At 35.7% G+C, this 4,612-nt stretch overlaps 1 long non-coding RNA gene and 5 other non-coding genes across 8 annotated transcripts; all 6 read right to left on the reverse strand.

The window, feature by feature from the left end:
• Positions 1-434: 434 nt before the first annotated feature.
• On the reverse strand, positions 435-2,085 carry LOC145092307 (uncharacterized). 3 transcript variants are annotated; one of them, XR_013702482.1, is made up of 2 exons: positions 1,992-2,085; positions 435-1,262 (listed from the first exon to the last, which is right to left on the reverse strand). It is a non-coding gene; the product is annotated as an uncharacterized LOC145092307 (long non-coding RNA). The 3 variants fall into 3 exon arrangements; XR_013702480.1 differs by having other exon boundaries at positions 435-1,250; positions 1,650-2,085; XR_013702481.1 differs by having other exon boundaries at positions 1,650-2,085.
• LOC145096508 (small nucleolar RNA snoR97) lies at positions 925-1,033 on the reverse strand. The gene has a single exon (XR_013703913.1). It is a non-coding gene; the product is annotated as a small nucleolar RNA snoR97 (small nucleolar RNA).
• Positions 1,124-1,239, reverse strand: LOC145096496 (small nucleolar RNA Z278). The gene has a single exon (XR_013703901.1). It is a non-coding gene; the product is annotated as a small nucleolar RNA Z278 (small nucleolar RNA).
• Positions 1,309-1,397, reverse strand: LOC145096488 (small nucleolar RNA Z223). The gene has a single exon (XR_013703894.1). It is a non-coding gene; the product is annotated as a small nucleolar RNA Z223 (small nucleolar RNA).
• On the reverse strand, positions 1,472-1,559 carry LOC145096516 (small nucleolar RNA U36a). Its single transcript, XR_013703920.1, has one exon. It is a non-coding gene; the product is annotated as a small nucleolar RNA U36a (small nucleolar RNA).
• On the reverse strand, positions 1,787-1,946 carry LOC145096525 (small nucleolar RNA snoR134). The gene has a single exon (XR_013703928.1). It is a non-coding gene; the product is annotated as a small nucleolar RNA snoR134 (small nucleolar RNA).
• Positions 2,086-4,612: the final 2,527 nt, after the last annotated feature.

The raw sequence follows: 4,612 nt of genomic DNA on the forward strand, positions 1-4,612 counted from the left end.
AAGAAGAAGAAACCCTAAATCGAGTTTTAAAGGAGGAATATATCAGTTATTGTTTTGTTAATAATTATTATGTCATGTCATAATAGTTAAGCCAAGTCATCATTTAACATATAAGAGTCAATTACCGTTGGGTAATATTTGAACAAAACATATATTTTGTTAGTGTGTTTTGTACAAAAAGTTTACTTAGATGGTGTTTTTTGAACATACCAAACTTAGGATGATATTTTTTGACCGATTTTGAAACATTGTACTTCGTTGGTGTTTTTTGTACAAATTCTTTACTTGTATGGTGTTTTTTGAACACACCAAACTTAAATGGAATTTTTTGAACACATCAAACTTAAATGGAATTTTTTGAACGATCTTGAAACATAATTACCCATATAAGTCAAAAGTTTTTAACAAACACAAGTTCTTGGCATTCCACAATCTTCACCACAACCATCTTTTCAATAAGGTTTTAACAAACACAAGTTTAGTCATTTGTTCTTTCATTACACATTTACACAATATCTGTTTGTATCAACCTACATCACAATATACATGTTAATTTGTTGGAACTTTTGCATCTCACATGACCTTATATCCTCCATTATACCACGTAGCGTAACAAAAACTAGGCCACAGAAGCTTGTCGGCAGAACATTTATCAACAAATGGCAATCCAGTTCCAGTATCCTACATCAAATGTTCCCAGACCACTGTCATGCCAACTGATTTTGATTCACGTTCTCTACTTATCAAATTTTGCTACATTTTTTTGTTATAAAAACAAATTCCATTAATGATCAACAAGAGTCATATTTAAAAATAAAGAGACTGCTGATTCAACAAAATAACAAAAAAGCACACAAATTCCATTTAAAGAATAAAAACAAAACCCACGATGTAGGTAGCATCGTAGTAGACATTTTTTTCTAAAAATCTAGTGCTGTTATTTAACTCCAATCTCGTTAATGTTACGAAAGAAGAAGCTGATGACAACACATTGCTCTCTGAGTTTTTTCAGACTCCAAACCGTTTGTGTATTTCAAGGCAAAGAGTACAGTTAAAACTCAATAAATCATATCGAATTAAATGAATCAAATATCAATAAGATTAGTCATAAAAAATACATAGCACCTCAGTTAAATCCGGTAATATCATCTGAAATACAGCTTCACCAAGTGGTTCTCCCTGTAAAACAAGGTCTTGGATCCCCTATACCTCCAACATTTGGATTATATCATCATCGGCTTACTTAAAATCTACAAAAAAATCTATAAAAATAAGTTATTTTACATTCGGAAACTAAAAGATTATGAATCAGAGCTCAGAGTAAAAAACAGCTCTATCTATCATGAATTCTCAGAAGCAGAACTGGCTTAAAGCTGTATATTTAATCATCACTGCGAGAGATTACAAAAAGCTTGAAGAATCACAAAATCAACCATCAAAAAATCAAATTAAATTTAGATTTATACAGAATCGGCTCATATTAAGAAATTCAACCATTTTATATCCTTTACTTCATTGATCACTCTCAGAAGCGCGGATAAATCATCAAGTCATTGCCGAGAAACAGATTAATCAACATAAAGCGCAAGAAACGAATGAATAAATATAGCGGAAATTTTTAGAGGAAAAAACAGTAATATAATTTAAACCTCCACGTTAACGCCGCCTAGGGTTCACTATATGCCTCCATGACTAGACCTCTTTCCAATAGAAATTAAGGAAAAAGGCTTAAGGTGTGGTGAGGCAGAACATATGAAATTGATAGAGCTATAAGCTTGATTTGATTATCTGTAGCGGTCGATTTGACACAGAAACGGCCATGGAAAAAGGTACAAACAGGCTGAACTGCAACACTTGACGGCTGTATATCTGATTTAGCACGAGCATTGGGGCTTTCTTCTTCATCCAATTTGTATTTTCAGAGAAGCCCGGGGTGCTACATGCAGATTAATCTCTAAAATCAAACAAAAACTCTAATATGAAAAACTTACGATCCAAGTGTAGAAGATGTATCTGTATTCTGTGAGGCTGTGATTCCAAAAGTCGAGCATATGATTTGATTATATATAGATAAAACTGATGTATTTTGAACACTGAAACCCTGGAACTGGCTGGAAGTATAACGTTCGTTTTTTTAATGGGCTGGTTGCTGTCTTGGGCCGGGCCATTACAATGACGATTTATCGCCTTCAGGTTTACAAAACGGCTTGATTGTCAATCAGGAGTTGGGCTCACTTTTAAATTCTACAAGGTTAAGTGGCCAAGTTAAAATGAAAGTTTGTCAGGAGAATAAATTTTTGTTAGGATTTAAGACTTTAAGCTCCTTTTTATTTTCAATGAAAGAAAAATTAAAATCAAAAGAGTGTGTGAAGTCAAGAGGATAAGATCAATAGATGTTGTTTAAGACTTTGTTAAAACCACAAAAGGTTAAAGGGTCTCTATTTGGTTTCAAGGCTTTTGACAAAAAAAATGTGAGAAAAATTGGTTTTAATGTTTAATGGAATTTAGATCTAAGAATGTTAGAACACAAATTATAGTGTTTTAAGTGAATCTTAATATATATAATCACATAAATGATTAACTATGTGATTGGTGATGTTTTGGGATGAAAAATGACCAAAACATTTGATATTTACTTTTAACATTATGCGTATTTGAGATAGTTCTTTTGGGGTAAGCATACCCGTCAAAAACCCATATGTCATGTTACCTAATACATATCATATTTCCTTATATATGAGATATCTACATAAGTTATAGTGACATGGTTTGCAAGTAAATAATATTTAAAATTAACATACTTTTTCGTTAATGCCATAAAATGTCATGATATACATATGCACTTTATTTGTTCCTTAATTGATATTGTAGCCTAAAAAAGGTTTGGCGAATTTACACTTTTAGTCATTCAATTTTTTTTGCGCAATTAGTCTTTAATGTTAAGATTGACTTTCTAATTGAACCATTACACACTGAGTAAACGTAACAACCGGTTATATTCCTAACGTGGCATTACATTAAATTAGACATTAACCTTATTTACTCCATGTAAGAAAATGAAGTCAAAGACATCATTAGATATTAACCTTATTTCAGGGTTTGCACCATATTTAAGCACCTTACCACTTTATTGTGGCCTCCTTCATCGCCTCCCTCGGTCCAGCAAAACCCTAATTCATGATCTTGAGCCTTTTGAGTGTGTGTGAGTGAAAAGAGAGTGATTCTTTGGTATTTCCTTGAAGGAGTGGAAGCTAGAAGTGCTTGGCTGAAAAAAGAAGCCTTGGATCCAGAGATTTTTTTTTGTCAAAGCAGCCTTATTGAGGTATAAAGTCTATACCTCGACAATTCATTTACTAGATCTCTTCATGGAGTAGTTTAGGGCCTTAAGGAGCCTATTTTGGAACCATTCATGGATGTAAGCATGTTCTAGAGTTATGACTTCAGATCTAGATGTCCATGGCCTTATGAGACTCAAAGTTGCCAGCTTTATTGAGTCTTGGACCTTCTCCACGCCTTAGATCTCTTTAGAAGTTGAGTTTTGGTGTTATTAGCTTCATGGCACCATGCATGAACGTAAAGTTAGCAACTTTACGTGGTAACTTAGTCCTAGGGGACCAGATCTATGTTTTGGAAGCTTTGAATCCGACTGGAAATGGTTTTGGGTCTAGGAGATGACTCGGCGAGTTGGCAATGGTTTTGGGTTATGAAGATTGAGGAACTCAACGAGTTCAAGGAGGGACTCGGCGAGTTGTGAGTGAAAGGTCCCGACTATGTTATGAGGAAAAACTCGACAAGTTCATGAAATGACTCGATGAGTAGGATCAAGATTCCAGGGTTGTATGGATCATGGAACTCGACGATTTCATGAGAGAACCCGACGAGTAGGATCGAGATTTCCGGGTTTTATGGATTATGGAGCTCGACGAGTTGATGGACACGCTCGACAAGTTTAGTCAACCAGGATGTTGACTTTGACCAGGATGTTGACTTTGACTTTGACTATTGACCAGAGTTGACCCTTAAAGGGGTTATGAGTATGAAAGAGTAATTAAAGGAAATTGTTATGTGTAGGAGTTTGAGAGGAGTTGATCCCAGAACCAAGGACAGTTCAGCTACTCCACGACATTGTGGTGAGTTACCTTCCAGTAGAAGTGGGTCGAAGGCACCAATGTCGGCCCACTAGTAAAAGATATGGTAGAGATGATTGTATTTTTAATAGTTATCCGGTATGTCACTATCTGGTTATCTGGTATGTCACTATCTGGTATGCTTTATGTGCTAGTATGCTATGATGTTATATGATAGTGGTAGGAGGAGTATGATAGACCTCAGTACCGGTCGATAGGGACGAAGGGGTATGCCAGCACCCGGATAAGCTAGGAAGTATATGACTTATATGTTTATGCACTAAGATGTTATGTGATAGAAGTAAGGGGTAAAATGGTCCCCGGTACTGGTCGAAAAGGACCGAAGGGGTAGGTCAGCATCCTGATATGCTAGGCAAGGTACCAATTGAAAGGACCGAAGGGGTAGGCCATCACCCTGATATGCTAGGCTGGGTACCAGTCGACAAGACCGAAGTGGTAGGCCAGAACCCTGATATGCTAGGCAG

The sequence above is a fragment of the Lactuca serriola genome, chromosome 3 (genome assembly GCF_051521515.1).
Source record: "Lactuca serriola cultivar US96UC23 chromosome 3, Lser_US96UC23_V15, whole genome shotgun sequence".
Classification (NCBI taxonomy): Eukaryota; Viridiplantae; Streptophyta; class Magnoliopsida; order Asterales; family Asteraceae; genus Lactuca; species Lactuca serriola.